Genomic DNA, 23,389 nt, shown 5'->3' with positions numbered 1-23,389 from the left:
TGTTCCACTGAAGGAAAAAGCACCCCAGACAATTATGGCGCCCCCTCCACTGTAGCGCGTAGAAAACATAAAAAAAATTGCATGCCCAAAAAATGTTTTCTCTCACTCCCATGTCCTCTTGTTACATGTTGAAGCTCTATTTAGGACCTTCTTAAGATCCAACCATGCAAAATAAGATTTTTTTTTTTTTGCCATTTTTCAAGTGGTGTTAAACTTTTGATTGGAAGTGTATATAGTATATAGTGTACTGACATTTAGTAATTCTCACATTCCATGGCTTGTTCAGAACAACAGTCTTTGCTGAACTTGTGACATAATTCCAGAAATTGTATTTAACTGAACATGTGTTGAAGAAGGCAATCTGACATAAAAATAAAATAATAATTCTTCTTTGGGTCTATAGTAAATTAACTGGCACTACCCACACCCTATGACATATATTTATATAATCTTTTATAGGGATCCACAATTTAAATTGGGAAGGCCAGCCTAACCATACTAACATTTTCCATCTCACTTTTTTTCTGGAAAATGTTTTTAAAATTTTAAAAGTACTGTTTTTGTCAGCAATGTTGTAATTCTGGCTCATAAAATATGAGTTTTACTAACTCGCCTATGAGATCAACCAGTCTGTATGTGGTAGGTGCTGGGTCTCTTGCAAAGAACTCATGTATTTAGGTCTGTTCATAATCCATTCTAAACACGCCTGGGTGTGGGTGATAGAGCACACCCATCCCTATATTCTAACTGAAATCCAGCCTCTCTGGATGTCACATCTCTTTTTGCGAGCAGAATAACTGAGGCATTTATGAGATCCTGACTGGATGTTAGGGTCACTTTTTTCAGTGCTCCAGAAACAGTGAATATAAGTATCTCTCCTGCCCAAAAAATACTGTAAAAATTTGTTAGTTTTTTGCATATTTGTCACTGTCACGTATGATGCTGTGGCAGTCCCAGTTAAATTAATTATTGTCTAATTACCTTTTCACACAGGGACAGGTAGGTTGAGACAGTTTTTGGATATAAAATGGCATTTGGGTTATCTTTGTCTAATATAAAAATTTGGTTAATGATCTAAAACTTGTGTGACAAATGTTTTTGATTAGTCTTGTAAGAGAATTTCTAGACTCCTTTTTTGATGTCGACAAAATATTGCAAAAGGACAGAAAAAAGAAAAAATGACATGTTATATAAAGGGACACTATATTACAGCACATGATGTTTCATATTGGTTAAAGAAACTGTAATATACTGAGATATACTCTGTCAAACAGAAAATGATAAAGAATGAAAAACAGTTTTCACAACTGCATGGCAGAAAAAGACATCATGCTAATTTTAGTGAAAGGTTGTTGTGACTCACATCACTTCGCTGCTCCATTGCTTCCTTCATCAACACTCCCTCAAAAACCTAATGAGTACCTCAACAATTAGCTTAGCAACAACTGCAGCAGGGTTCAAACCTTTGTTGCCAAAGCAATGTGACAGGGTCAGAGTTCACTCACACAGACTCATTGTGTGTGTGACAACTGATGTGTTAGGTGGCCTTTGCTTCTTAGCCGTGACCCTTGCAGTGATTCCAGTGATCTGAATTTGGAATTGTGTCCTCACAAGTGAATGTTAACGCACATTGTGACTTTGCCATAGCACACGTTTGTAAATGTAATGAGATGCCTTAACAGGCACTGCAATTCCAGGCAGACCCTTCAAGCCACATGCACACATATCTAATTTATACAAGTCCTTTCTGTGCCATATGTTAGGATATGCTTCTGTGAGCAATACAGGTCAAGAGCTCATTGGCAGGCCAGGAACATTTACCACACATATTTGCTCGGCACATCCATCCTCTGCTACGCTCGGAGACTCTTTTGTCAATCCAATTATTCCTCATATTGCTGCAGGGAACGTTTGGTTTTCTTATCACAAGCAAACATGTGCATTGAATTTGCAGAAAGTTAAAGGCAGGAGCAGGAAGAATGTAAATATATAGAAACAATGGGCTTAGTAGCAAACCTCAGGCTAAGCTTTGGTTCAATTTCAGATGAACCACCGAGGATTACATAGTTTAATTTGTGGGATTGTTTGTGAGTTTTGCTGAAGGCTGTGAGTGCAGACCAAGTGGTCCAGCTTAATCCAAGGTTTCTTAACACACAGACTCACATAAATATTATGAAATAATTTATGATCTAGATCCTGAGTATATTATTTTTCCAGTGCCTCTGAGTTTGTTAGTTAGTTTGTTAGTCTCATCTCCATGTTCTGTCTTCAGCATCTTTGTGTCTGTTTACCTTCAGTCTCCCAAGTCCATCCATGTCTGTTTCACCAGTTGTGTACCCGTGTCTGGTTTGTTTGTGTTTCTGTATTTTCAGTCTTTGTCTCTGTCATTGCCTGGGTCTAGGGACCCAGGGCTCATATATTTTAGTGTATGTTTATGTTTATATTTTCCGTGTGGTGTTTTGGTTTTCTCTCCTTTTTTCTCCTGGTTTCTCCGTGTGAGTTTCTGGATGTTTTGGTTCGCTGGCTGTTTCTGCTCTAGAGACACCTGCCGCTCGTCCTCCTCTGCCAGCTGCAGCAGATTACGCTCGTCAAGGGAGCGGTATTAAAGACTGCAGCTGAGCTGAGGCCGATGCTGGACTTCTGTATAAACCTTCGAGATAATAGATTTCCTGCTAACCTTAATGTGTTTGTGTTACCAGGAATCTGGAGCGGAGTGTGTTTTGAAGTCACGGTGTGGGAATAGGAGTTTTTTGGAGTCGCCACTTTTCACCTTTCACGGACATCTGCACTGTGTGGGATTCAGGGAGAATCGCCACAGGACCACAGTACCTGGATTTTGTATATAGTTGTGTGTTTTCCACCCCCTGTCAGTAAATCCACTGTCCTTCACTAAAAGTCTCGTGTTTGGGCCCTACTTTCACTGCAACTCCACGGTCTGCCATCGCAGCCCGTGACAGTCTCAGTGTTGGCTTACCTATAGTTTATAGTTTCATCTTAAGTTTGTAGTCAGTAATCGGTTTATATCTTGATATATATTCCTAGTTTTTAACATTTTGTAGTAACACATTTGTTTATAACACATCCCCCCCCCAACCCCCCTCTTTTTTTTACCATCCAATTTTCAACCATCCAATTTATCCAACTTATCCCTGCAGCCTATCACAGGGATCATGGGATGAAAGGGAAATCTTGGACAGCTCCACTAAACTAGGATTTTTTTTTAAATCAAATTTGTATTTTTATAGAACAAAACAATAACTGACACAAGAGGAGAAAAGAAGAAACACACATACACAAATTCTTGTACGTATGCTCATTATGACCAATTTTTGAGACTCTCATCACTGGTGACTGCATGACAAATACTCCTCCAGTATTCCTCATCTTAGGCTCTGACTTCTGACTAAAATACGAAATGAGAGATGACACTGGAATGCCTACATGTACTACATGTTCACCATGCTTTTAGGATGTGAGAGTCATGAGAAATTAATGACAGGCAAGCCAGGAGAGGAGAGGGAGGTCGATGTCATAGAGCACAGGTGTAGTGCTGGCACAGTGTTGCTGCGTACAGAGGCTGGCCTAATATTTTCCAGAATATTTTTTTCTCTCTTTATCCTTTACTCTCCCCCATTTATCATTCAAGCACTTTCCCCAGTCTGTGCCACAAACCTCCCTAACAAAAGAAAAATTAAACCTGCAGACGAAAGAAAAAGATGAGGAGTGACATCACTATGGATCAGTGGATCACTGCACTGTGATGCTGCAGTCATCACAGAGGTACATTATTGCAAGAAAACACTCTACTTCATTCAATATCTGCATGCTGTGCTTTATTGTTTCATTTGCATTAGAAGTATCACCTCAGAAAGCTCTTAAATCACATTACACTGCACAGAAATTAAATCAGAGGCCACATGTTGCTGTTTGCCCCTTTTGTGTTATTGTGTGAGGAAGCTGAGCGATAACTTCAGTGAATACAGCCATAAATAAAGTGAAGATGGCCTTAGGTACACTAAACTTGTCATGGTCCTGGGCCATGTGGGCCCAGTATTCTTAGTTTTCATGTATTTTTGTATTTTGTTCTTTATTTAGGCCATGCTTCCTGGGTTGATCTGTTACGTTGTTCCTTATGTGTTTTCCCTTCGTGACTCTTACCCCCTGTGTGCCCCTCTGTGTATTTATGAGCCCTCGTCTCTCTTTGTGCTTTATTCTATGTTTTCCCCAGCCCGTTATGTCTGCGTTCTCCCCGTGCTCTCTCTCCTCCTGTTTGAACCTCTGTGTACTTCCTGCTTTACTTTGCCCATCTCCCATCAGTGTTACGTTCACTCCTGCCGTGTCTTGTTATGATTATCAGTGTCACCTGTGTTCCCCGTGTGCATCCACTTCCCCTGATCATCCCTCATGTGTATTTAGTCTCTGTGTTTCGTACAGTCTGTGTCGCGTCGTCTGTGTTCTCACCTCCATGTTTTCACGGTCAGTCCTTGCAGTGATCTTCATAGTCTGAGTTTTCTTAGTTTGTCGCAGTATTAGTTTTCCCAGTTTAGTTATAGTCTAGTCACGCCATCCCTGCTTTGTTTGTGCACTTTGTCTTCAGCCATAATAAAGGCTCGCTTTCTGTTAAGTCCACTCCCGTCTACTCACTTGTGTATGCACCTGAGTCCATCACACACACCACCGCACGGCCTGTCTCTGCAGACCGTGACAAAACTGAGATAAATGGAAAGATTAGAATGACACTAAATTTGAGAAGAGGGAAAATACGGAGGAAAGACGAAGTTTGTTGAATGTGTAGGCTTTTGGTTTATGTATTCAATAAAGGTCTCCATAAATTTACCAACCAATTTATCAACACGCTTCCAAAAGCCTTTTTACTTTGAAGGCAAACTTTCTCTGCTTTCAGCTCTCAGTGTTCTTTTTAACTTTTACTTTAGTTGTTGATGAACAAGATACTGATTTGCAGTGTTGAATTTCATTACATATCTTCATTCAATATGGCAAAGAATAGAATAGAATAGAATTCAACTTTATTGTCATTGCACATGCACAGGGCAACGAAATGCAGTTTGCATCCATCCAGAAGAACACAGCAGCTGCAGTGCTGCATAGATCCTTCCAGACAGTTGTGTGATTATATATTTTGTTTAGTACTGTGAATCAATTAATATTGTATAGTTATAATGAAAGGATGTGTTTACATATACAGATGTATATCCAGTACATGTAGTGGGGGGTGTTAGTGCATCTCAGTTTCAGCGGGAGAGCTAATCTGGGCAACAACTGTAAAGTTACAGCATACAGTAAAAAATAATAACAGAACCACTCAAGCCTGTTTAAAATATGACATTCCTGATACAGCATTAAAAGCATCCACATCAATATCATGTTAAGTACATCTATATCGCTCACTGAACATCCATCTATTTTCTTACTTGCTTCCAACTTAGGACATAGACAGGCATGGGACAGGGAACACCCTGGAAAGGTCTCTAGTCCATCACAGGGCTAATATGGAAAGATAGACAATGACTTCTTAGAGATGGCATTAGATTTTCAGCTGTGTCCTACACACAACAACAACATCAACCTCAGGACCCAGCATGTTTAATATAGGGGAGGTGTGATGAGCTGATCGAGCTCAGGTGTGTCAGCCTCCCCCGCAGCCTCGCTACAAACCACGCCCCGCCACAGTTATTAAAGAATCTACCAGTTTTAAATACTTTCTTATAAAATACCCTTAATGGCTTTAAAAAAACTTTATAACCGATGTCTCTCAAGTCAGCATGAATTGAAGCTCGAAGTTACCCACAGTTTACCCATTGTTAGTCAGGCAAGCACTCTACCAGCAGCGCAGTGTGGCACATGCACCACTCTGCAAAAACTGCTCATGACCAGTTTAAGCAACATGACAAAGAGCTACAGCTCAGATTCCACACACCCGAGATTCCAGTCTTATTAGGTATCCAAAAGATTTTCAATAGCAAGTCTGTTCCATAGGGGCCTCACAGGGTCCAGATAACTTACAGTACCTTGTAACTTACAGTGTTGTTCGGTGTTTTGACTTTATATTGTAAGTAAATGTTTAATCCAAGAAGCATTTTTCACTAGCTGGGCCCAAGTCCTCATTTTATGTTTGGCAGCGTTTTGGAGATTAAGTATTGGAATTTCAGGAGCGGGACCACGCCTCCATACATGCTCCTTCTGGTTCTCATCTATACAGGTTCCCCCAGCCCTACAAGCTGCTCATTCTCGTTTACGTGCCCCACCTTACCTCCCCTTTTCAATTCTATTTAAATGGTAAATGGCCTGTATTTATATAGCGCTTTACTAGTCCCTAAGGACCCCAAAGCGCTTTACATATCCAGTCATCCACCCATTCACACACTGGTGATGGCAAGCTACATTGTAGCCACAGCCACCCTGGGGCGCACTGACAGAGGCGAGGCTGCCGGTCACTGGCGCCACCGGGCCCTCTGACCACCACCAGTAGGCAACGGGTGAAGTGTCTTGCCCAAGGACACAACGACCGAGACTGTCCAAGCCGGGGCTCGAACCGGCAACATTCCAATTACAAGGCAAACTCCTAACTCTTGAGCCACGATCGCCCACATGGGGATCTGCCAGGCCTGGGAGCCGCCGCCAGTCCCATTCAAGGCCTTCCTCAAACCGCAGCTCAATTCATGTCCAAGCCATTCACCTTTACCTACTAAAACGCTGTCAAACATAAAATTAGGATGTGGGCCCAGCTAGTGGATTAGTACATAAAGGTGAAAGGCTTGGACGTGAATCGAGCTGTGGTTTGAGGAAGGCCTCGAAGGGGACTGGTGGCAGCACCCGGGCCTAGCAGATGCCCTTGTACCAAACAGAAGTGAAGAAGTTAAGTGTTTGGAGGCATGTTCCCGCTCCTGAAATTCCAATACTTTATCTCCAATTATACTTGGAAAACCTGGTGGTGGAAACAGTCTGTTAGGTGGGTTGCACATCACTCAAGGAAACCTGAAAACTGAAAGAACACCTTTCTGACCAGGTGAACATGGAACATGGAAAAATAATGTAGGGAATTAAATAGTAGAATATATCAAGATTTGCAACATTCTCACACTGCATCATCAAGTTTTAGTTCATAACATGCCAAAAGAGTGCAGTGTTAAACGTTGAGTGCTTTTGAAATTTCATAGCAATTCCCTGATTAACTTCTACCCTGAACTTAAAATATTATCCTCATGATTTATTAAAATCAACAGCTTTCATTTCGTGGGACCACGCATGCTTGAAGTAAAATCTGCAATCATTAAGCATCAAGAAAGTACTGAAAAGTTTCACTGGATGAGTGTGAATTCAGCTGATGGCCCTAGACAAAAGAGCTCCAGAGTCCACCAGAGTAATCTTGGGCTCTCTTCTACAGGATGTCTTTTCTCCTGTCTTCCTTCTCTCACCCCAACCGGCCGCCTGTCCTTGAGCTTGGTTCTTTTTTTTTTTTTTTTTTTTTTTTTAAATATTTTTATTACTTTTCCAACAACATACAAAGGTAGTTTCCAATAATATGCTGTTGTAATAGAAACCCTTTTCCCCCACCCTCACCTCCCACTCTGCTCTCTTCCGAACAAAGAAAAAAAAGAACAAGCTCACATGAAATATATATACAATTGTACCATATGTGGCATTTATACATAATTCAAGAAAAAAAAAAAAAAAAAAAAAAAGAAATAAGAAAATATAATCAATAGGAATAAACAATAAAAAATAGCATGCACATGCTAAACAATTTCCTCCTACTCCACTCTCCTACATAAGTTGTTCTATATTTACTACTTTAAAAATTTTTTTAAATGGCTTCCAAATTTCATCAAAATATATTAACTTATTTTTCAGAAAGTATGTAATCCTTTCCATTTCCATACACTGTGTCAAGGAGTTTATCCAAGCGCCAATAGCAGGAGGAACTGATGTTTTCCAATTTATTGCAATCATACGTTTTGCCTGTAATGTACAATAATCCATAAACTTAATTTGATAGGTTGTTAATTTAATATTTTTAGGATACACTTGTAGTAGCATCATTTCTACATCCAAAGTGATCTTTTTATTTAAAATTTGGTTTATTTTGTTCATCACCTCCTGCCAAAAGGCACAAACAATTCTACATTCCCATATACAATGAAAAAATGTTCCACGGGCTTCTCCACATTTAAAACATGTATCTGGTATTCTATTATTATATTTATTCAGTTTCACCGGTGTTACATATGTTTGCATGATCCAATTGTATTGTAGTAATTTTAAGTTACTGTTAATCGATTGTTTTTGTGCTTTTAAGCAAATTAACTTCCATGTCTCCTCAGAAATATTAATATTTAGGTCCTTTCTCCAAGCTTCCAACTTAGAAACTGATGTTTCTGAAGAGGCAGAAACAATCCAATTATAAAATGTTGAAATTAAGCCTTTATTACCACCTTTTTTCACCATAAACTCCTCTAGCTTACTTAACTGGGGAAAATTAAGGGATTTATTTTGCATAGATGAAATAAAGCTTCTAATTTGTAAATACTTAAAAAAGTGTTTTTGGGGGATTTGAAATTTTGAGACTAAATCCTCAAATGAGACCATTACTCCATCACAAAACAGATCACCCACTTTCTTAACACCTTTTACTGCCCAATCCTGAAACCCTGCATCCAACTTTCCTGGTACAAATAAGGCATTTCCCCAGATGGGGCTAAACTGAGAGAGATTGTTCTTAATATTCATCATTTCTTTTATTGTAAACCAGACTTCAATCATGTTTTGAACTATAGGATTATTTGTTTCTTTCTTTAACTGTTTGGATTTCGCAGAATATAAGTACAAATTTAATGGCATTTTAAGAGCATTTGCTTCCATCCCCACCCATGACGGGGTATTTTGGGATGAAAAATAAAATCTTATTGTCCTTAATTGAATAGCCAAATAGTACCAGTAAAAGTTGGGGCATTTCAACCCCCCTGTATCAAAGGGAAGGTACAACAAAGACAAACGAATACGAGGCTGCTTCTTGTTCCAGATAAACTCTCTGATTAGTGATGTTAATTTAGTAAATAATCCAGCAGGAGGAGCCAGTGGGACATTTTGAAACATATACAACAGTCTAGGTAATACATTAATTTTAAGAACACTTATCCTTCCAATAATACATAGTGGTAGACTTATCCAACGCTCCAAATCTTTGGAAATTTTCTGTAGTATTATATTATAGTTAAGTACCACCACATCTTTTAATGAAGGAACTATTTTAATACCTAGATAGATGAATTCAGAGTTAACAGTAAAGCCAGATACATTCTGATTTACGTTTTGATTGTACCCTTGATTAAGTAACATTAATGATGATTTTGTTACATTAACTTTATACCCTGAGAAAACCCCAAACTGATCTAATAAATCCTTTACAGCGGGCACAGAATTTTTTAATTGCTTTAAAAATATTATGATATCATCAGCAAATAAAGCAATTCTATGTTCCTTTCTACCAATCCTAACACCTTGTATCTGTCCGCTGTTTCTAACAGCTATTGCCAGAGGTTCAATAGCTAAAAGGAATAAAAGTGGAGATAAGGGTGAACCCTGCGGGCACCCTCTTTTAATATCAAATTGTTCAGAGATTATCTCATTTGTCTTAACCTGAGCCACAGAGTGACAATGTAATAGCTTGATCCAATGCAGAAATACCTTTCCAAACCCAAATCTAACAATGACATCAAAAAGATATGACCGCTCAATTCTATCAAAAGCCTTCTCCGCGTCAAGCGAAAGAATGGCTGTATCGTCCTGCTCACTTTGATTATGAAGAATGTTTAAAACTCGTCTTACATTATGAAAACCCTGTCTATGTTTAACAAATCCATTTTGATCATCCCCTATAATAACTGGAAGAATACTTTCTAATCTTTTAGCAAAAATTTTACAAATAATTTTAGTGTCTGTATTGATTAAGCTTATAGGACGCATATTTTCACACTTATTATTTAGTTTTCCAGGTTTAGGAAGCAGTATTATCAGGGACTTCCTTAATGAGTCAGTAAGATTGCCATTATTAAAACATTCTATATACATATCTAAGAGGGGCTGTGCTAATTTATCTTTAAAATATTTGTAAAGGTCAATTGGCAATCCATCTGGACCAGCTGTTTTGCCAGCATTTAAGGAGTTTATTGCATCTATAATTTCATGTATACTAATTTGCCTATCAACATTTACTTTGTCTTTTTCTGAAATTTTTGGTATTTCAAGTTTATCTAGAAATAAAGATTGCATTCTAGTTACATTATTGAGTTCAGAGTTATATAGCGTTTCATAAAATCTTTTAAATGCATTATTTATCTCTAATGGGTCTACTATAGTATTACCATTTGAATTTTCTAATTTTGTAATTGCCTTTTCAGATTCCATCTTTTTTATACGCCATGCCAGGAGTTTGCTGGGTTTTCACCTTGGTCATAGAATTGTTGCTTTAATCTCAATAAATTAACAGCTGCTTTTTCACTTGTCATTTCATTATATTGCGTTCTCAATAGTAATAATTCTTTTACAATATACTCATTGTTTTGACCTGATTGAAAGCTAATCTCTTCTAACTTTTTTATTCTTACTTCCAGATATTTTATCCTTTGATTTCTTTCTCTTGTTTTATTGCTAGTATAGCTTATAATTTGCCCTCTTAAGTATGCTTTAAAGGCTTCCCATCTTACACTTGCCGATGTTTGATCTGAGTTATGTTCAAAGTATTCATTAATTTGCTTGCCTAAAAACTCAAGAAACTGTTTATCCTGCATCCACTTCAGTTGAAACCTCCATTCAAATCGAGTCTTGATCAGTTTTGGTTCTATGAGAGTCAAAGTAACGACTGCATGGTCCGAAATTACTATTTCCTTATACTGGCAATCTTTTATAAAATGAACCAACTCATTTGATACCAAGAAGTAATCTATTCTAGAGTACGCTTTATGTGTACCTGACCAGCAAGAATATTGTAACTTGGTTGGATTTTGATCTCGCCATATATCACTTAAATTTAACTCCTTCATGAATTGTTTGATCACCTTTCGTGTTCTATTGTGAGTATTATCCATGCCTGAGGATTTATCCTTCTGTGGATTCAGAGCACAATTTAAGTCCCCAGCAATTATACATTTACCTTGCAAGTCTGAGATTTTAAGAAATAAATTGCTACACTGTAAACCCGAACAAGTTGACTGAACTTAAAACTTTTGTGGAAACTGATTACCTCAAAAGATTTAAGTACAAAAACTCATATCTTCTAAGTATGGGGTACTCAAAATTTGTATTTATTGTTAACCTAAAAATTTTAAATTATATTTTATTAATTGAGCTTTACTCAAAGACTGTATACTTTAATTTCAATATTTTTGTGTTTCTTGTAGTTTATTATTTTGATGCAACACAATGCAATTATATTACAACCTAAACTCAAATTATCTGATTATTAATTAAAAGATATTTATGTTGTGAGTGTAGACTACTAAAAAAAAAAAGTACGGAAATTCAGTTACTTTACATTTTGTTTATTTAACATTTTTTCATGAAAATTTAAAAACATCACAAATGTTTTTATAAAACAACTAACATGGACATCGGCACCATAAAGTGAGCATTATAAATTCTGTGTAGAACATTTATCTTTTTATAAACTCACAAAGGGCGACATCAGTCCTAATTGCATCTTTCTCAAAATACACAAAAATGCAAAACAAAAAGTCAAATACTAATCACTTTTTTTTAAATAGAAATGAAAAACAATTTTTTAAAATGGGTACAAAGATGATCAGCTTCCAAATAACCAGATAAGGCAGTCAAGTATAGGAAAATTAGGTAAACTGATGGAGTTAAATCCACCCAAAGCCTGTAGTAAACTTAAAGTGCTTAAAGTGCTTCAAACAAAGTGCTCAGTAACAGAGTGCGTGTCCTAACAAACATTGCCTTATATTCCTTAAGAGCATGTAGGCAGGGGTTTCAGGGGTTTGCCGTCATCAAGCCCCATGAAGATATTTTGGACTAAGGCAAATGTGTGAACCAGCTTCCTGGGGTAGTCTAAATGCACAGCATAGATCAAGCCAAACAATAAAGCAAATGCATCTGCAAATCTGGGAATATCACGCATCACCTAGTCGCCTTTCACCACAACAGCCATGCTTGAGGAAGTAAAATGGACTGGACTGGGAAGCGCCGTCAGTAACCACTGTGAGAAGGGCAACTGGAGTGTCAATGAGGGTCGACTCATCCAATGCGTCCGCCTGGAACAGACACAGTATCAATGGTAAATGGCCTGTATTTGTATAGCGCTTTACACATTCAGTCATCCAGACATTCACACCCATTCACACACTGGTGATGGCAGCTACATTGTAGCCACAGCCACCCTGGGGCGCACTGACAGAGGCGAGGCTGCCGGACACTGGCACCAGCGGGCCCTCTGACCACCACCAGTAGGCAACGGGTGAAGTGTCTTGCCCAAGGACACAACGACCGAGACTGTCGGAGCCAGGGCTCGAACCGGCAACCTTCTGATTACAAGGCGAACTCCCAACTCTTGAGCCACGATCGCCCCAATTAAATAAGTATGGTTGGTTTGAGAGAATGTGACAAGCATGACCTGTAATCTAGCAAAACATTCAGCAGTGTAGTGGGTTACTTTGTAACGAGTTAGGGTACTCTACTTTTTTTGAAAAATGTACATTAACGTGTTAGCTTCTTGCATTACATAATTTGTATTTTTATTATTTTTCTAAAAAAAAAAGTAATTTTTTATTTCATGACTTTATCTCAAAAAGAAACTAAATCTTGACTTCAGCCTGGTTTTTGGGCCACCTGCAGCATAGCCATAGTGCTGTGATACGCCTGTGCCCTGCTCCTGACCTGTGTGTGTGTGGGTTTTCTACAGAGAGGGTATTTTGTTTGTACAATTTGGTAGCTGCTAGGGTATTAAATTGTATTTAAAAAAATCCATAGCATTTTATCTTACTGGCAGAATTTAAGTAATGCAAAAATACACTTACATTACATGTCTAAAAGAATTCTGGGTCCTCCTCCCGCAGGTATACAGGAAGGGCACGAAGTACTGCAGTGCGTTTCACGTTGATATCAGGCGCCTCCTAAAAAGGGAAAAGAAAAGTTCATTTAACGCAAAGTTTTCAGGTGTCATTCTTTGGGGAGAATACATGTTTATGAAACTGCATGACATCAGACTCTACTAAATTTTGGAGACTTTTCTTTTAAGATACAACCTTTCTGTCTCTTGTGACAGAGAGTATGTTTCTTAATCATTTGACAAAAACCCTACACAGTATTTTAAAATAGTGTTCTCCAGATCAGAGCTGTAATCTATATAGAACATGGGGTTCAAAGCAAGGAAACATTGTGTGTTTATCAGTGAAACTTTTAATTTGTGTTAATTTTATCATTATCAATATATGAAATCTTCACCTTAAGGGACTTAATGAATGGTTTCTTCAATAGATCTTTCAACTCACCTGTGTTTACTGTCTCCACCTGAAATTAATTGCAGTCTGAATTTTTTTTTCTTCTGTCTTTTTGTCTTTGGCCTTCAAGCCTTGGAAGAAAAAATAAAAATATTGAAAACCTTATCAGCACACTAAATATACAACACCTTGCTATATTTCAATTGTTTTAGATAGAAGTTGCCACTGCTAGCTAAGTCACTTTTGAATGATGCTAATGAGAAGAAAAAAAAAAACCCTGCCGAACAATGAGGCTGCTGTTGTAAAAACGCCAACTTTCTTGCGTTGGCAAGGGGTCGTTAAAATATCACTAAGACCCTTTCTTTGTGTGATTCTTCGTAAAACTGTGTTTTAATCGGTTAAAACTGTAAAACTGACGACATAATCTATGTTTGAAAAAGAGCGCGAACAACAGCGAACAACTATTCACCACCTGGGTCTGTGCTTTTTAACACAACAGCGCATTCGAAAACAAGTTATTGGCTGCAACATATTAATATACTTGCTTTTTTACGGAAAAAATAAACATAACGAAGGTTCCGTTTTACTTACAAGTTTCTCCAAATGTGTTCTCCAGTCGCTCGAGAAGGGCAGCCATATTGAACAGAATTTTCTGTCAACGTCGTTCAGGTTAGAGAGAAGACGTCATGACGTCATGACGTCCACATGCGGAGCTCGGAAAAAAACATTTACTCAAAAATCATAATTAAGAAAGCAGTATTTACTCTTAACCTCTAAGCCATGTACAATTATAACTGTTTGAATCGTTAACCGAACAGAAAAGTTTTAAGTTGTTTCAACTTTGTGAGGAATTTTAATTGTTATATCCACAAACTTTATAAGTCAGGTAGACTGTTGGGGTTTACAGTGTATAAAAGTTTGGATTATCTTCATTTGGGCCATAAATATTAATTAAATTTAGTCTAGTGGAGAGTAGATTACCTTGTATTATTAGAAAACGTCCATTACTATCCTTAAGCACGTGCTCAACTTGAAAAGGTATAGATTTATGAATCATTATCATGACGCCCCTGGAATTGGAGGAGTAGGGCGCTGAAAATATTTGACCTGGCCATCTACGTTTCATTCTATTTGTCTCACTATCTAGCATATGAGTTTCTTGTAGAAACACTATTTTGGCCTTTAAATTCTTAATCCTACTAGTGACTTGTTTTATTTTTACTAACGTGCGCAAACCTCTACAATTCCAAGAAGCACAGTCAATCAAGACTTCTGTCATGTATATTCACTTCTATTAACCTATACTATTAACTAAATACACATATATATATACACAAAGAAAAAAAAAAAAGAAAGATATTATACCATGTTGAGCATTTATCGATTTGAGAGAGCAACCCTTCCCACACCCCAGCCTGAATACGAACATACAGGTATCCCTTAACCCCAAAAATACTTCCGTTCTCTTCTTGAAACATGACCACTCTAGGCCGAGGAACTAATTACCCGCGTTTAGCAACAGTTGTTACATTAAAAAAAAAGAAAAAAAAAAAAGAAAAATATATATATACATATTAACAATAGAAATAAATCCACCTTATCAAGTTTTAACTCTCCCATATTTAACACAGTAAGTGAAACTACTAGTAACTCTTATTAAGAAAACAAAATAGCCAATGTCTAGCCCAGCATTATGTAGTAATCCTTTGGCAATATAGTAAATTGTTCTTTCCATTAGAGTGCGTAAATATAGTTAGAGCAGAGTTATTGATCTACCATCATATGCCTTATCAAGCATTTTGTGCTTGTTCAAGGCTCTTAATGTAGACGTCCACGTCCGCTGGAGTATCGAATACCTGCGTACGTTCCTCGTTGGTCAAAAGCAACCTCGCCGGGTAAATGATCCTGTGTTTCCATAATCCAATCTCCCGCAGCTTCTTCCTCACACCATCATACTGGCGCTGTTGTCTATATGTCTCTGCAGGTAGGTCCGGCAGGAAGGCTATCTTGTTGTCCTTATACGACAATTCCTTTATTGTCCTAGCGGCTTTCATAATGCCTTCTCGATCTCTGTAGCTTAAGCACTTAATTATAAAGGCTCTCGATCGGTTTGCAATGGAGCTTTGCCTTGTATTTATCCTATGCGCTCTTTCCAGGACAGGAGGGGGAATTTTCAAAGTATCCGATATAAACTTCTCCATGAAAGACCGTGGATCTGTACCTTCTTCTTTTTCAGGAATGCCGAGGATCCGAATATTATTACGCCGACTTCTTCCTTCCAAGTCCTCCACCTTTTTGGAAAGAAATTTAGCCTGTCTTTCAAGACTTTCCATATCATTTTTCAATAAGGTGATTTCGTCCTCCGCGTTGGAGATTCTTTTTTCAGCCTCGTCAATTCGCCCTCCACATTTTTGTATATCAACTTGAACAGCTCCTATTGCTGACATAATTCCGCCCATTTCAGTATGGAACTCTTGCTTGAACAAACGAATAGCGTTCAATAAGTCCAAGGTAGAAGGCATATCTGAATTTGCCGGTTGTTTTTCTTGTTCGTGTTCATGCATAGCGTCTATCTGCCCTTCCTCCACCCCGCTTTCATCTTGTGCCTCAAACGTAGTTTTTTGTTTGTCTTTGTTAAATTTTTTAGGCATGATAGCGTTCTCTTATGATCCCAAGCTAGCTATATTAAACGTAAGTTCTATTTGGATTTATAGCGAGTATTTAAAGAAGAAAAAACAACTGAGCTCGCGAAGCACGGGTCTCCTCACTTTGCCGCCATTACCGGAAGTCCTTGAGCTTGGTTCTGCTGGAGGTTTCTTCCTGTTAAAAGGGAGTTTTTCCTTTGCACTGTTGCCAAAGTGCTTGCTCATAGGGGGCCATATGATTGTTGTCTTTTTTCCTCTGTATGTATTATTGTAGGGTCTACCTTACAATATAAAGAGCCTTGAGGTGACTGTTGTTGTGATTTGGTGCTGTATAAATAAAACTGAATTGATTTGAAAGGTATTGATCATCAAGAAAACACATGTTTCTTAAAACAAACTAGTAAGGCAGTCAGTCCAGTTGTTGTGGAAATATTCAGTCTGGAAACAAAGTGGTAAACATATTTCTATGAGGCCATGCTGCTACTGTTTAAACACAGAAACATGTTCAGGTTCACAAAACCACTGAGAAAACAAGCATGCCTAAGAAAATAAAGCTGCCTGTGAACAGGAGATTGAAGAAGAGGCTTTGGTAACAGACTGATCCTGTACCAGGCTGGTAGTCATGTGACTGAGAGACTGAAGTCTTTGTGTGTATTTCTCTCTCCCTCTCTCTGAGCATGTGTCTGTGTCAGTTGTGATGAATAGCTGTGTCCTGCAGGGTGTTTCAGGGACAGACACTGTGATGATGGCAGAGCAGAGGTTGTTCAAATCAAAAACTGACTGTGAGCCTAAAGTTCAGCAGCAGCACTGACTTCACAATGTATTTAGAATAGAATAGAATAGAATTCAACTTTATTGTCATTGCACATGCACAGGTACAGGGCAACGAAATGCAATTTCACTTCAACATACTTCACTGTCACATTTATAAAAATGTCAGTCAGTTATCTTCCCTTTAAAAAAAAAAATCCATCTCTTGAACTAGACTCAGCATTTAAGAAAATGCTTTTTCCCTTTGCTGTCCATGTGGATTGTCTCTTACTTACATGGTTTTCTGGGAAAAGATTTGAAATTATTATTTTATATTTACAAATAGTCCCCAACAACCTCATGAAACTTAGATACTGTCATGAATTGTTAGGTGCGGGACTCAATCACAGGACTCCAAAACTGGTGAAAAGTGAAGGGGTTTTCAGTTAATATCTCATCACTTTCCCCCCTGCCTTTTTCCCTCTCCCTTCAAATGTGGAGCGTGTCAATTCAAATCAAGGCTGGCCCAGATCTTAGTCTAAAAATGCATACATCTGTAGATGTTAAGAAATAGCGATTCATGAGTTTCCAGCCTAGCGGATGGCAGTGTAAAATGTGAGCTTGACATTTAGATTACAAGCCAAGCATGAATTAAATCTCATTTGAAACACACGAGTCTCTATAGACCTACATGGTAATACCCATAAATATGAAGTTTTTGACCTTTCATGCTGCCATTTAGAGTACCTTATCATTAGTTAACAAAATCCATGTCTACATTCCCCCCAGTGGGATTGCTTTATACTATTGTATTCTACATATTAAGGCTTTTTAATATAATATGCAAGAGATTGATGGAATGTTCATTGAGCACCATTTTGAAAATGAAATCAGTAACTTGAACAGCTGCATTCTAGTAGGTTTCTTTTGTAGGCATCTCCTGATCTTGAAGTCAAATGTTAAGAGGAGATTGTGCTCATTTCAGCCATGTGATCTCCATGAATTCATTAAAGTTCTGAATGAAATCTTTGTGAACTGTGTGACAAAGGGCTCACATTTTCAGTGTCGCTGGACAATCCTCTAGTGCTGCAATCTATGTACTGCATGTTAACAAATTATGTGGCTACAAACAAACAAAAACAAACAAACACGCTTTATTCGTCACGTACACAATCACGACAATGGATTAGTATTTATAAAAGAAGAGAAAAAATGTATTTATTTTTACCAGGCTGTGCTGGTAGTGCTTGTCTAGTGAACATAAAGGGACATCTGCAGTTTTGCCAGGAACACTATAGTCAAAAGAAGATAAAAAAAAAAAAAGATCATGTTTATATTTTCAGTCATTTATATTTGGCAGTTTGGCTCGGTTCCTAACGTTTTCAAGTGAATACACAAATTGAAAATGGGCGGCTGGGAGAACAGTGATAAAACAGCTGATATTGGTTTAGTCAGACACAGCATGAAAGGCTGCGTGGCTGGCAGATGTTCAGCAACTGTTTCGCAACTGGATGCATGTAAAGGTACGAGCTGACTGATAGTTCAGCCAGGTCTGTGTGACCTGACTGAACTTTTAAGATTTTTACATCTTATTTAAATTACTCCATAGTGTGATGGTTTACATGGTCACTTAGCAAGTGAAAGGTAGCTGATTAAATTCCGAAGAAAGTACAAATTTTCTTTTGTTTTGCGTCTGGAAGGGCTTCTGATGTAAATCTTACCAAATAAAATATGCAGTGCTGCCTGTTGTGTAGCTTCATGCCTTTTCTTTGAGACTGTCAGACAATTCAATAAAGAGAGGTCACTTGAACATGATATATATAGAGAAATAATATATTTGGCAATTAGACTCTGATGATCCATCATGGCAGAATGTAATCCCAGCATTGGGGGATTTAGGACAGAGTCATGTGGAGTCCAGACATTTGTGTTGGTGAAGATGAAGACCCAGGGTTAGAGGGAGCTCTGACTCAGGTGGCTATGAAGGGGAGGAGGGGGTATCACGAATGAGAGTCTAAAAGGCAGAATGACACAGAGCACAGATTTAAACCAAGTAAAGTGGAGGCTTATTGGCTCAAAGGAGGCTTGCAGGAAGCTGATTGTACTATGGTAATGATGTCAGTACTGAAACTGGAAAGCGGTAGTGATGTAAAGAAGGAAAAAGTTGCCTAGCATTCAGGAAAACAGGCAGATGAGTGATGACATTTCTTCCTCACTGAACCTGTGCATAAGTTATAAGTAATATACTTATGGTTCTTTTGTTTGGCAAGGTGGTCCTTGACCTGATAAAGGACCACAATTTTGGATTTTAAGCCTTTCACACTTCTGAAATAGCACCATAGCTTTTGCATCAAATTCTTCTCTTGCACAACTGGACGGTCACCTCTTCCTGGTGATGAATGTCATGGTTTTTGAGATAGTGGGATGAAGTTCTGGCTGTGTTCTTGGTGTTTATCTGTCACGAATGCAGTCTGAGTGTATGGTATAGTGAACACATCATAACATATCATAATTGTTTGTCTCAGAAAATGTCTTTTAATAAAGTCCTGGAAAACCTCAGGGATGCTACTCCCCCTTTAGCTGGTTGTCTTCATCTGGCATCTCTTCTTGTTTTGACAGCTGGTTTATATTTCTTATAGATGCTGGTGTGACGCATACATCCTAGAGGTTGTCCATATTAAGTACTCACCATAATAAAACCCGATTTTGTAGTCTTTTAAAGCAAATTAATTTTAGATTTGGACACCAGTGTGTTCAAAGTATTCATAGAAATGCCTGCTTTGGTTTTAAGACACCTTATGCATGAGACACAATTGGCTAGGCTGTAAGTGTTAACACTTCTGATTATGAACAGGGGCTCCTGTAATACAATGTCTGTTGTCTGTAAAAGAAAGACCTCATCTTTTCATTTTAAAATATACTCTCTCACACACTCTCTCTCTCTCTCACGCACACGGACGCACGCACACACGGACACACACACACACCAAGCCAACTAATGTTTACTACTACTGCTGTTGTGGGTTTGCGTATATGTGTATATGGTCACTACTTATCTCAGCTATTTTATGTGACAGACAAGTCACTCAACTGAGAAACATTCTCCATCGCTTCTCTCATTCCCCTTTACCCCCTCCATCTTCACCCAGTTAGATGGTATAGAGCAACTATAGAAAGATGAGGCAATGAAAGGCTGAATAGATGGAGAGAGGAGGGAGGAGAGGCAAGGCGAGAGCACAGTAGGAGGTCAAGGGAAAACGATCAAATGAAAGTGGAGCTCAGTATGGAGGGATTGATTAAAGAAGAGTAGGCTGCACATCAAAAAACATGTCATGAAACTGGACTGCATGGTCCTTTCACCAGCCTCCCATTTCAGCTGCCCCCTCCCTGCCTTTAAGCCTAAAATGATGCAACATGCAATCAATAATGAATGTGTAAATTTTACATTATTCATGCACCATCAGACTTATACATTCAGTTCTTTATATGAATCCTATATGGATGAATAACACACTCCTTTACACCCAACAAAGAGCTAACATCATCTGAACATTAGGGTGAGGGGGTGAAAATAACTAAACACTGACTGAAATCGGCTCATATAGTAATTTACAAAGAGTAACAGAGAAGAGGAGAGAGACTGAGATTAATCTTGAAATAAAAAGAAATATGATAGAGTTGATGTAAACAACAATAAACCTCGTTAGAACACACAAAAAGCTGGTAACATTGACCTAAATGTTTATTTTCATGTTGTTGTTTTTCTCTAGTTGAAAGCAGAGCCCCCTTATTCATTAAAAAATAGAGATCACAGGTGGAACCCCAGAGGTGAAATGCTGAGAGAAAATGCATCAGATTTTTTTTCCAAACAATAAATTAACAATTTGATTCAGCCACTGGAGCATGTTTTCTTCCTTTTTGTTTGTTTGTTTGTTATATGCAGTGAACAAGACTAGAGGCCAAAATCAAGGTAGCACAGAGGGAGGTTAGCCAACTATCACAGCTGCAGAAAGGTGCGACAAAGAAGGTGCAAGAATGCTACAGACGCAAAACACCAGCTACTGGTAGACCGAGCAGTCAGCCAAGACAGCAAGACTAGGTTACATACATGTGAATCCTCCTGATTTTTCCGTGAGAATCCTGAATTTCAGTGCCCCTTCCGAACATCTTCCGGAGCCAACATTCTCCAGAATTTCTCCTGATTTTCCACCTGAACAACAAAATTGAAAAACAATATCCCAGAACGCATAGCGTGGCCCAGCCAATTCCAGTTTCCAACATTGGCTGCAGCTACTTAGTTTTAATATTGCTCTTATTACTCGTTCTGAGTTGTAAAATAAACGTTTAACATATTTTCAGGCAAGAATGTAGCTGTGTAAACTTCAAATATCTGAGCCGACGAGAACAGCAAACTCCCGGCACATCGTTCTCAAACCCCCGCTGTCTTTCGCTACTCAGGTTAAACATAATAATAATAATAATAATAATAATAATAATAATAATAATAATAATAATAATAATACATTTTATTTTAAAGCACCTTTCAGAACACTCAAGGACACTGCACAAGGTAGAATAATAAAAGCAACATGAAAGTAAACAGTTTACACAATCATAAAAGCATAAGACAAATTTAAAATAGCAGAGTGGAGAGGTTATGTGGGATAAGCACTTAGATAACCTAAAAATGTTATTGTTTGGCTTTTTTCAGCGTTTTATTTGTTCGTGAGTACATCGGTTTGGCTGAGATTAAAGTTATTAGATTATTTTAGATTAAATAAAACTTTATTAATCCCTCGGGAGGGTTCCTCCAGGGTTTTCACACAGCTGAATAAACGTAAAACAGAGAACTGATTAAACAGAAGTGTGAGATGGTCAAGAATTTACGCCAGCGTCTGGTTATACTTTAGATAGCGAGGAGCAGACGGCAGAGTTTCACTCCACCAAGAGAGCTCCTGACGTAATTCTGAAGGCTAGACCGTCCAATTTCACAGTCGCTCACTTCCGGCCTACCCAGCTTTTGGAGGACCCGGCCCACTTAGATCGCAAAGGCCGGGTCCTCATGTGGATGCAGCCTCTGAATTTGGACACCCGGTGAAATAATAATGGTAAAATCTGATTTACTTTATCCAAGAAAAAGCATTCGACTTATCCGCCTAGGCTGCACTGTCAAGTGCAGATCCACTGAGCGCAGCGCAAGCTAGCGAGACAGAAGCTAAGCTCGTTGCAACATGGCAACTGCCTCAACGCTACCCGAAATTGAACCTCCCCCACCCTCATTCAGAACTATTTTGGTCTTCATGTGACGTATGACCCTGAAGGTAAGCGAGTCATGGACAAAAGTAAAACAGTATGTCGGATGTGCCACGCAATGCTCAATTACATTGGTGGGAACTAGTGCGTTAGCGCAGTTAGCTCGTTAACGTGTTGACGCTGTCTAGCCCCATGCACGGGGCGAACCGTGGTGTTGTTGTGGTGTTAAAGTCATTTCAACGAGATTAACGCTGACAGCACTAGTGGGAACATAACAAATATGACTGCACATTTACGCCGACATCATCTTAGTGCAAATACAAGTGGAAGCAGACAAAAACAACAAGCACGCATGCTACATTTCTCTGTAATAAACTCTCTTTTTCCAAAGATGAGTGATTTCTCGATCAGATAGATTTATTTTTTTATGACTTAGTTGTTTCAGCAACATTAAATTTAAAAACTGTACTTTTGAGTTAAAATATAAATGTATAATTTTAATAAATGACAAATTAAAAAGGCATGAACATTTTTTTGTATCGAAAAAATATCAAACCGTGACACCAAAGTATCGAACCGAACCGTGAATTTTGTGTATCGTTGCACCCCTAATATATATATATATATATATATATTAGGGGTGCAACGATATTCGTATCGATATTGAACCGTTCGATACAGTGCTTTCGGTTCGGTACGCATATGTATCGAACAATACAACATTTGCAATTTATTTTATCAACTTTCCTTCTGACGATGCTGTCTGTGTTGAGCGCTCAGTGAATCTGCGTTCGACTACTCCGCCTAGGCTGCACTGTCGAGCGCAGATCCACTGAGCGCTCAACACAGACAGCATAGTCAGAAGGAAGAGCGCAGGGCAAGCTAGCAAGACACATGGACCTCCCCCACCCTCATTCAGATCTGGCGTTTGGAATTATTTTGGTTTTCATGTGACGTATGACCCTGAAGGTAAGCGAGTCATGGACTAAAGTAAAACAGTATGTTGGATGTGCCACGCAATGCTCAATTACATGGGTGGGAACTAGTGTGTTAGCGCAGTTAGCTCGTTAACGTGTTGGCCATCTAGCCCCATGCACGGGGCGATCGGCGGTAGCTCGTTAACGGAGATTTGCCGTGTTGTGGCGTTAAGGTCATTTCAACGAGATTAACCTGAAAGCACTAGTGGGAACACAACGAATATGACTGCACATTTACGCCGACATCATCCTAGTGCAAAGACAAAAACAAAAGGGCATGCTACTAACTTTA

At 38.5% G+C, this 23,389-nt stretch overlaps 1 long non-coding RNA gene across 1 annotated transcript; it reads right to left on the bottom strand.

Annotated features, from left to right (window-relative positions):
• Nucleotides 1-11,542: 11,542 nt before the first annotated feature.
• On the bottom strand, nt 11,543-13,594 carry LOC146689132 (uncharacterized). Its single transcript, XR_014916164.1, has 3 exons — nt 13,524-13,594; nt 13,050-13,145; nt 11,543-12,287 (listed from the first exon to the last, which is right to left on the bottom strand). It is a non-coding gene; the product is annotated as an uncharacterized LOC146689132 (long non-coding RNA).
• Between the last annotated feature and the right edge of the window lie 9,795 nt (nt 13,595-23,389).

Source organism: Copadichromis virginalis, linkage group LG17, assembly GCF_057382275.1.
Source record: "Copadichromis virginalis isolate Kocher_CV1m ecotype Utaka linkage group LG17, C_Virginalis_male_GT1.1, whole genome shotgun sequence".
Taxonomy (NCBI): domain Eukaryota; kingdom Metazoa; phylum Chordata; class Actinopteri; order Cichliformes; family Cichlidae; genus Copadichromis; species Copadichromis virginalis.
This window is presented reverse-complemented; position numbering and strand designations above follow the sequence as displayed.